The sequence below is a fragment of the Procambarus clarkii genome, chromosome 9, assembly GCF_040958095.1.
Source record: "Procambarus clarkii isolate CNS0578487 chromosome 9, FALCON_Pclarkii_2.0, whole genome shotgun sequence".
In the NCBI taxonomy this organism is placed as follows: Eukaryota; Metazoa; Arthropoda; class Malacostraca; order Decapoda; family Cambaridae; genus Procambarus; species Procambarus clarkii.
In genome coordinates, this window is record NC_091158.1 from 50,691,795 (window position 1) to 50,703,073 (window position 11,279).

The window sequence follows — 11,279 nt, forward strand, 5'->3', positions numbered from 1 at the left end:
AGACAAAAGAAAAAAATATGATTTAGATTATTTCCACACCATACAACACATACATACATAAATCAGCGATGTTTCTTATATTTATAGACTTCCCCATCTTTATATATATGAAGATCAATAGTTCGAAGAATATCCCCTAAACATTCTAAATTGTTTTCAGATTTTGTTTTAGGAAGGCAGTTTAATCTTTTAAGATTTTGTTTTGGGAGAGAACAGAGAAGAATAGTCTCTAACCAATTTACACATTTAAATTTTTTCATAAGTAAATTATACAAATTATATATAACAATTCTTGTTACTTCATTGACATATTTTACAGTAGGTGATCGATTATATACATTACTTAAATTATCTTTTAGGTCATATATATCGGTATGGGACAGAAGAATGGGTTTAATACATCTTTCATTCAATATAGGTTTTCTAATTAGAGAATAAGGTATTTTTCCTTGTATAATCCAAATAGATTCCATAAGAGCCCATCCTTGATATCGTAACGTATTTTCTAAGAGAATAATGTATAATTTGATAATATGAATTCTTTTTAGGAGTTTGTATAAATAATAACTAAATTGTCTTCGAATAAAATCAAGAATAAATTCACATCGGTAATGATCCCATTTTCCATTTATTATTAAAAACCCAATATTTTGACATATATCTATATATGTGTCAAACATAACTGATATAATATTATTAAATTCACTATCTAACATATCAAACATTGGCAAATAAATATGCTTTATATTATAATTATAAAGATTAATTGAATAATTTAATATATCAATAAAATATTTACCAACTAAAATTTTAACTTGTGAATCAGTAATAACATCTCCCATTATTTTTTTATTTAATAAAAAATCAAATGGTATGGTAAATAAATTTGTTTTTGGTATACGACTACACTCAGGAACAGTACTTACTGTGATTACAGGAACAGATGAACTGGTCTATAAACCCTCATAATTTGCCTGTTTATATACCTTCCATCCCAGGTATACAATAATTACTATCTCTATTATAATCTCATTTGTGTTATTATTATCTTTCCATAAAATATAGTGAGACTAAGACGTGGAGGTAGGGGAAGGGGGATGGGGGTGCATCCAAGAATCTCTCTATCAAGTCGATAATATGGCCAGATTCTCTACGTCCTTATTTTTGCAAGCGTCCATGAACACATCATCTTCTTCATCAGTGAAGTGTCGCTACTGCCATCCTTGACCCCGACTCAGAACTTAATTTAACCCCCCATAAATATAAAAATTGGTGTTCTATGATAATGTATAAATACTATAAACCTCATTGAGATGGTAACTAAAATACAAAGTTAGTTGGTATAGTTTGACAACCTGTTGTAACATATCTATATTTATAATATAATAATTAATATATGGTCAGTTTAAATGTACATTTTTTTATATAAAATAGGATGAAATAAAATATTAATATACAGTTATTCCTCATCATTGATATTTGCACATTGAGCACATATTAAATCAAAACTATTAAAACGTGTAAATCTTACCGCTACCATATCACACCAATTGATTTTTTGTTTTAGAGCAAAATATTCATCCTTTAGAGATTTAGAACAATGAAGACAGTAGTGGCGTTCACTTATATTAATTTCATTAAATGTCGCCAATTGTTGTCCAAGAATTGTATTAATATCTTTTTCAAATGAATTATTCAATTCAATTTCCAATACATCAAATTTTAAATTGTTAGTGATTGTTGCAATCATATGATGTTCACAAATTACATCTTTTCCTTTAAATAATCGAACTAATGAAAATGTTGGCATAGTTTGAAATGTTATTAACATATCTGTATAAATGATATAATAATTATAACTTGGATGATATTCACCATTAAAGGTGCATTTTGTTTTTAACCAAAATATAAAATCTGGTGTTCTATGATAAGATAATGCATAGGCACTATAAATCTCACTGTAAGTTAACGGAGGTGGTAACCAACAATTGCATTCACCATCATATTCATGTCGGTCATATAAATTATATATAGAGAGAACATCATCTAGAAATCTTTGAAAACTCCCATCTATTGTAATAACACAAAATTTTTCCATATAAGAATTACAATAATGGTCATAACAGTACATATATATACTTGAAATAGATGAACAAATAACTAAAACATTGTCTTCACAACTCCTTTCTTGCACCTGACACATTTCAGTACTTACAGGAATTATAAAGTTACGTAGTCCCAAAATACAATACATAATCCAACATAAATCCTGATTCCTCTTACTTACCATTAGTAGATATACATTAATATTTAAATTATAGCAGGGTTTATTTTGTTCAGATAAAATGTTTCTAAATTTGATTACTGAAATTTCTTTCAATTTTTGTCTCCAGTCTTCCTCCCTATTAATATCAGAAGAATCTGGCATAAGCACCAATACATCAAAAGAAAAAGAAAAAGAATTAAACATAGAAAATGAACAAATAGCATTTTGCGGTAACTGTTGTACAAGTGGTGATTGTGGCTGCGATTCGATAATTAAAAATTGCAAAGATGAATGCCGCTTTACTATCTTCAAAACTATACTGACTATATCCACTCCAGGAACATAATCGACACGTGTAATTTCACCTTTACTTGGAACATGATTGATTAGAAGGGCCTGTTCACAATAATATGTTTGTTCTGACGATTGAAGAATTATATTTTCTGTCAGATAGAGTGCAGAATGTACCTTATAATGATTAATATTAGATTGCTGTAAGTTTTGAAAAGAAAAAAGAAAAATAACTGTATATCCATAAAAAATATCCAGAACAGTTGATGTGGGATACATTCGAAGACAAATATTTAACAATTGTAAAATTTCATCTGTATCCCGAGAGAACATTGTCATAGCTGTCACTAAAGACCACACATTGTTTTTGTTTATCATACCTTTTAAAGGATGATTAACACTCGTCATTGTTTTTAATGTTGATGTAAACATAGGATGATCATTCAATAACTCAAATAGTTCAGAGTCTTTTTTTTCTTGACCCATTTTCGACCAGTTATTCATTTTAGTCTCGATCATCTTTAGAAGGCCTCTCATACAGTATCTTCCATCGGTTATGTTGTATTTGATGTAACATAATTGTTCCACAATATAGGATGCATTGTAAAGAGACAAATTACCATCTTCATTGCTATGTAGAAGTGGACTAGGGAAAAGAGTATATGAATCCCATATTAATCGATGATAAAGAGTGCGGAATGGCATGTATGACGAGTCAAGAATAACATGGCTCCAAATTTTACAAACTCTGGAACAAATAATTAAAAGATGACGATATGGAACAAGTGCAAATATGTTTTCTAATAACACCTGTGGTAGGGACGGCATTTTGGGGATTAGAGTTTGCATCAACACCTGTTGTATTACAGTGTTCAGTAAGCAAAACAGTAAGTAATTTAAGTATGGTAGTAGTAGTAGTAGTTTTTTTTTTTTTTAATCAGGGATTCAAATCTCTTTTTTTTCAACTATCCATCAGGGTGTTTGTGACTGCTGTCACATCTGCACACGTTCAATGTTGAATATACTATCCAATATCATTGGATACTAACCAGAAAACTAATCAATATCGACATAGTATAGAGTATATAGTATAGTGCTGGATACTGGAAAACAATCCAACATTGAATGACTCATTCAACATTGAATTACTCATTCAATATTGAATGGTATTCCAATATTTAATATAATATCCAATATCACTTAATACTGGAAAACTACTCAACAGGATAAAAACAATAACATATTTGACTTTGGTTGCATAATTACTTTATTTTTTAAAAATATCTGAATTAAAAATCATATAATTAAAAAAAGAGAAAATTAAGAATGAATAATCTACTGTCAACAATTATTATGTTAATAATATTAATTATTTTCCTAACAGTTATAGTAGTCATTAATTCACGGAAAAAATCTAAAAATACTAAAAAATTATATAAAAAGGAAAACAATTACAATTCCATCAGCCATGACACAACACCAAAGTCCATTGAGCTAATAAAAGATGTAGGAGGAGGAGTGGGAGGGGAATTACACAACGTAGGAGTAGTGGGAGGGGAATTATACAACGCAGGAGAAGGAGTAGAGTTACATGATGCAGGGGAAGGAGGAGCAGAAGAATTACAAGACGATGGAGAGGGAGGAGGAGGAGGAGGAGGAAGAGGAAGAGAATTACAAGACACTGGAGAAGGAGGAGTAGGAGGAGAATTACATGATGCCGGAGAAGGAGGAGGAGGAGGAGGAGGAAGAGGAAGAGAATTACAAGACACTGGAGAAGGAGGAGTAGGAGGAGAATTACATGATGCCGGAGAAGGAGGAGGAGGAGGAGGAGGAAGAGGAAGAGAATTACAAGACACTGGAGAAGGAAGAGGAGGAGGAGGAGGAGGAGGAGGAGGAAGAGGAGGAGGAGGAGGAGGAGTAGGTGAATTACAAGATGTCGGAGAAGGAGGAGGAGGAGAAGAAGGCGGAGTAGAATTACAAACAAGTGAAAATGAGTCCTCTGGCGTTCCTCACGTCATCAGTCAAATGGAATCCGTCGAACAACCTCATGAATTACTTCAAGAATTATTACAATCCTCCACAGATTCGTCTAAACTTCGAAAATCCCAAATGAAATTCAAACTTATAGAATCATTATTCTCGCCATTTATCGAAGACATAAAAACTTATAAAGGTCTCTTTATTGTTCCCAAACCACCAATTTCGTATAATCCTAAAACTATTACTGAAACTGATAAGACACTAATTCAACCCTTTAATAAATTCCTTAGTTATTATGATGAAATCCACAACTTTACCAATGGTTATTCTGCATATTACATAAATAAACTATATACAAATTCTAATATTGATAGGGGATATTATACAAAAAATCCAATTATATTAATATTTCCATGGAATTTCCATAATTTCACACCTGATATTTATACAGATCGACGTGAAATAAAAGACGTCAAATTAAAGAACAATTTAGAGGCATCACGTAAAAAATGTCGAAAGGAAGGAAAACGATTTTACATGAACAAATTGTTGATATCATGTACCCATGCTGCAAGTCAAGATATATTTAATTGTGGATTTTATTCGGACAGTTTCCCAATGAAAGAAAATTCACTACCCCCATTCGTGGTTATGAAACTTGAACTCGAAGACGGTCATAATGAGGTGGAATGTAAAATGTTAGCTAAGAATATTAATTCCTCAGACACATTTGCTAGCATTAAATTTAACATTTATGTGGAAGTCGAGAAAGAAGAACAAACAAAAGAATCACATGGAGGAGGAGAATTACAAAATGCAGGAGAAGGAGTAGGAAAGGTAAAAACTTCACAAACAGTAGAAGGAGGAGGAGGAGGAGGAGGAGGAGGAGGAGGAGACCCACAAACAGTTGGAGGAGGAGAAGGAGGAGGAGGAGGAGGAGACCCACAAACAGTTGGAGGAGGAGAAGGAGGAGGAGGAGGAGGAGGAGGAGACCCACAAACAGTTGGAGGAGGAGGAGGAGGAGGAGACCCACAAACAGTTGGAGGAGGAGAAGGAGGAGGAGGAGGAGGAGGAGGAGGAGGAGGAGGAGGAGACCCACAAACAGTTGGAGGAGGAGGAGGAGGAGGAGGAGACCCACAAACAGTTGGAGGAGGAGAAGGAGGAGGAGACCCACAAACAGTTGGAGGAGGAGGAGGAGGAGGAGGAGACCCACAAACAGTTGAAGGAGGAGGAGGAGGAGGAGGAGGAGACCCACAAACAGTTGGAGGAGGAGAAGGAGGAGGAGGAGGAGGAGGAGGAGACCCACAAACAGTTGGAGGAGGAGAAGGAGGAGGAGGAGACCCACAAACAGTTGGAGGAGAAGGAGGAGGAGGAGACCCACAAACAGTTGGAGGAGAAGGAGGAGGAGGAGACCCACAAACAGTTGGAGGAGGAGAAGGAGGAGGAGGAGGAGGAGGAGGAGACCCACAAACAGTTGGAGGAGGAGAAGGAGGAGGAGGAGGAGGAGAACCACAAACAGTTGGAGGAGGAGGAGGAGGAGGAGGAGGACATAGAACCCCCCACCGAAAAAAAGATAAAAAAACTGGATTCAGTTTAGTGGAAGAAAACGTATTTATCTTGACCCAGACGCTGGTCTTATAGAGTCATTTTAATTTTATTTACTCTGATATATAAAAGGCCCGGAGATTTTATATACTCGGGTATATAAAACGTCAAAAAAGTATATAAAACTATCAATTGAATATAAAATTAAAGGTTCCCACCATGCTTCTGTGCTGGCTAGGGTTCAAGTCTCCTGGTGGGAAAGTGTTCTCAAGTTATAACTTCACTCTCGTGTTTAGGAGAGTTGTGAATCAAGCATAGACATAGTGTTCTCCCATATTAACAGGGACTTGATTGAAAAACGTAAAAATGATAGTCATCCTTAAGAATTATTTGACTCTAAAATTCAGGGATGGTCAACTTCTTGGGCTGCTCCCAAGAGAACTGTTGCCGTCCAAAATGTCCATAACACGACGTATCACTGTAAATTGGTCTCTTTAAGCCCAGCTCCTTGACAATATGTCCTAGTCGTAGATCAAAGTTGTGGTTAACAATCTTCAGAAGCTGTTTTGATGTGTACTGTGAGGTACCATAGTGGAAGATGCTGATGCTTATGGGGTGCACAACACTAATGGCGTAAGATACCTGAACCAAACAGCGTCTACATAATTTGTTTTTCACCAGTGACTTGGCAACCCATCGGGCGGCATAGGCCGCTGAGCGGTCAATCTTTGTGTAATCTTTGCCAGAGAATGCTCCCCCGCCGTGAGCGCCCCACCCACCATAAGTGTCAACGATGATTTTCCTACCAGTTAGCCCAACGTTACCTTGAGGTCCACCCATGATGAATTCTCCGCAAGGGTTGATGTGGTATTTCGTTTGAGTATCTATATATTTTTCAGGAATAATGACCTTGATGACCTTCTCTATAACCTCGTCACGCAAAGCTTCGACAGTAATTTGTTCCGAGTGCTGTACAGAAGCGACAACAGTGTTCACTCTTTTGGGAATAACAGCTCCTTGATCGAAGGCATACTGGCATGTGACTTGAGTCTTACAGTCAGGTCGCGCCCACCAGAACGTCCCATCTCTTCGCAGCTCTGCAATCTTCTGATTGAGACGGTGTGCCAGCATAATAGTTAAGGGCATGCACTCGTCGGTCTCATCAGTGGCATAACCAAACATCAGTCCCTGGTCCCCTGAACCAGTGTTGTCATCACTGCGCCCGATGTGTACACCATTAGCAATCTCCGCACACTTTTGCTCCAGGGCCGAGAAGAATATTACAGGTCTTGTAGTCAAAGCCCTTTCGTGAATCATCAAAACCAATTTTCTTAACAATATCACGCACAATTTGTTGATAATTAACTTGGGCCTTGGACGTAATCTCCCCACAGATCAGGATCATACCAGTTTTGGTACACTGTTTCACAAGCAACTTTGGCGTCAGGGTCCTGGCTAAGATGGGCATCAAGCACTGCGTCGCTGATCTGATCGCAAATTTTGTCGGGGTGGCCTTCGCCTACGCTCTCACTGGTGAAGAGGAACGTCTCATGATCTCCATCCATGCTCTCAGCACACTATCCTGGGGAACGAAAATGTTACTTCTAAGTACTCTTGAATTTGGGACCAGGTTTCCTTGGCTAGATTTTAACTAAATAAAAATCCGTTATGTAAAGGAATATTATTAAAAACATTTACCTAATTGTGTGAAGAGAGAAAGAGAGAGAGAGAACGCAAACCTGGTCACGTGGAGAGAGAGCAACTGAGCAACTGTAAAGCAAGTGTGCAGCTGCTCTGTCTTATAACAAAACTGTGAGTCAAAAAAGAATATGGATCATTTATTTTATTTTGAAATGATTATAAACCATTAAAAAAAAACCATTATTACTCATTCTAATTGGAAGAGTGAATGTATAATTTGGTAACCTGTAATCCTTAACTCTTTATGAACATAATAATTCCATCTGGTGAAAGGGATAATAATAATATTGTGTTAATAATTATAGAAGTATTTATTAGTCATATATAAAAATGTAATAGAAGGAACAATAAGATTTGAAATTCAATTCATATATTTCCAACCAGTCTCCAAGGTAAACAGCCTCTGTCAAATGGTAGATAAGATACATTATAAATCATCTTTATTATATGTTGTTAACAAAAAGCTGCTGTACGTGTGGACATTTGTATCCAAGATGTTTTTTCTCTATTATTAATTCTCTCCCGCAACCACCACATTCTCTTTTTTGGGGGTTTTCATAATGATTGAGATGACGATGATGTTCCCTAATAATACTTCTAATTTCTAGAAGAGTCTTGGGTATGAAGTATTCAATATGGTCTCCCTCAGCGCCTTCAGCTGCCAACACATCTGCGCGTTCATTTCCATAGATTCCAACATGGGAGGGAATCCACAGGAACTTGACAACTCTTCCCTGGTTGGTTAGTACCTTCACAACTCTCTTAATTTCAGCGACTATTGAAAGATTCTCGTCCCGATCTTTATTTAGGCTTTGCAGTGCTGCTCTCGAATCGGTGCAAATCACTGCACCAGTAGTATTCTGTTCAATAATATACCTTAACGCCATAGCAATGGCAGTTAACTCTGCTTGTGTTGAAGAGGTATAGTTCTCAATGCGCGCTTTTTCCTCATTTTTGGGAGGAAAAAATACATCATCCTTCTTAATTACCGTGTATGCTGCACCCGCCCGGCCATTAATAGGATTAGATGACCCATCAGTGAAGATTTGATCTAGTTCATCTCCAGCTTCATTATAAATTTCCTTAAGATACTTGTGGCTTATTTCTTTGTGTACCATGTTGGTTTTTTTCTTTACCATATCATTGATGATAATCCTGCACGAGTCATTCAGGGGATCCACCCAGGGAGGTAATCTTTCTACAGGCATGAGCTCACGAGCTTGTTGAAGTAGGTGAAGATCTTCAAGGTAGCCGACTGCTCTGTGATGCCATTTTTTGCTTCTCTTGTTTCCCCCTGAAAGTAGCACAGAGCTCAATTTTTTTTTAGCCATGTCATTATAATGGGGATCTCTGGCAATCCTAATTGCAAGCTTAGCATTCAGTTCCACAATTCTTTCTTTAATACTGGGAAGGGATAATAACTCTTTTTGTAGATTGGACATTTCGGCAGTTTTTTTCTTTGGAACTCCAAGAATGATTGAAATGGCTTCATCCTGTATGCTTTCTAGCCTATTCATATCACTTTGTGAATAAGTACATAAAACAGGTGCTGCGTTGTCAATGACGGAGCGTACATAGTTTGTGTACATCATTTTAAGTACAGCAATAGAGGCTCCATGGCCATCATTCCAAGTCATAGCTTTCAGTTTCAGTTCCCTGAGTCGACTTTTGCATGTTCCTATGATTTGATTGAGCTCCTCTTTCTTTCCCTTGTTTGAGCCGACGGTGACGCCAAGATACCGATAGTGGTCAACCCATTCAAGTGTTACACCATTAATTTGCAGTTCTTCATTTTCTCTCCGCTTGCGATGGGAGTATGCTTTTGTCTTGTTTGTGGAGAGAGTGAAACCGAGCTCAATACATTTCCTTCCAAGGAGTTCAATGGCCTGTTTTATTTTATCAAAGGTGGGAGCTTGTATTAGGACATCATCTGCATATCCCACTAGTTGTGTTCCTTCAGGAAAATCAATATTGGCAATTGCATTCATAAGTACATTGAATAGTGTAGGGCTTAAGACTCCTCCTTGGGGGGTCCCGAGTTCCATATTCATTGTTCTTGAGATTGCTCCATTGAAGTAGACCTTAGCTTTCCTCCCTGTGAGGTAGTCTTCAATCCATTTCATGAGTCTCCCCTTGACACCCATACATGCAAGCTCGTCCAGGATCGCAATTCCCTGGGCTTTGTCGAAGGCTCCTTTTATGTCAACAAATACAGAGTACCTAGCCGTGTCATTAACCAGGTAATTAATTATACAATTGGCTGTGCTCCGTCCTTTGACATATCCATTGACTCCTTCCCCAAACCTACCTATTTTGTGTAACAGTCGTTTTAGGATGATCTTTTCCAGCATCTTGCAAGTACATGACACGAGACTGATAGGTCTGTAATTGCCAGGGTCATTCGGTTTTGGTATGGGAACAATTTTGGCGTGTTTCCATTGTGTGGGCAGAACTCCATTTAGGAATGATTTGTTAAACAATAGGAGTAGTGGATTCCCAGGCACTTCACACAATGCATTAAGTATGTCGTAGGTAATGCCATCCTCACCAGGTGCTGTAATTTTACCTCTCTTAACAGCCGCCCTTACTTCCTGGGCTGTGATAGGTTCTCCATATTCGTCCTCACTAGACTGTGCTCTCGCTATTCTAGTTCTTCTGTCATTCTGTAGCAGGATCTGTTCCATGACGATTTCCGTTGAGAGGGAGGATGAGGATGCTGCCTTACTCCACATGTGAATTAATTCTTCAGCTTTACTCTGTGGATCTTTGCCTCGAGGCATTTTCTTCCGAGGGGGTCTTCGTCGAGGCGTACGGCGCTGAATTCTAAGACAACTTTCAATTTGGTGATTAAGGTCATCAACAAATGTATCAATATCTTCTGGGATTTGGTATTCCCTGAACCAGTCATTCATCCTGTCTATGAAGATTGGCTTCATATCTCGTCTGAGTGATAACCACCTTCTTTTATTTGACTCATTCTTTCTCAAATTGTTCATGTCGACAAAGGTAATCAGTGTGCCCGGTAGTCACAACATAAACTTTTGCCCAAGGTATATAATATGCTACTGACATCTGTGTCAAGTGAATTGAACAGGAGTACCTCCTCTTTTATATCCCTCTATAAATCAAAAAAAATATATTTTTTAATTTGTTTTCTTTTATTAATCCAATTATCCTTTAATTATCGAACATTATAATTTGTTAATTATATATTGTTTTGAATGGGAAAGATGCTTACATACATACATACATACATACATATCTCAAAGGCATAGATTAGTTTAGTAAAGTTACTACAAAAAATTCAATATAATAGTAGTAATTAGGTTACATTTGTATACTACAGGACTTTAGGACTTTCAGTTGTGTGGGCCTAGCTAGTTTGTTTCCCCTTAGCTGGCAGAATACCACCCCCCTGCAACAGCATTTATAGGATTCATGGGGCATAGATAAGACCAAGGAGTATGCTTACCTCTACAATTACAACAAAATGGAA

At 37.0% G+C, this 11,279-nt stretch overlaps 1 pseudogene; it reads right to left on the minus strand.

The window, feature by feature from the left end:
* Positions 1–6,496: 6,496 nt before the first annotated feature.
* Positions 6,497–10,695, minus strand: LOC138362929 (S-adenosylmethionine synthase pseudogene; annotated as a pseudogene).
* Positions 10,696–11,279: the final 584 nt, after the last annotated feature.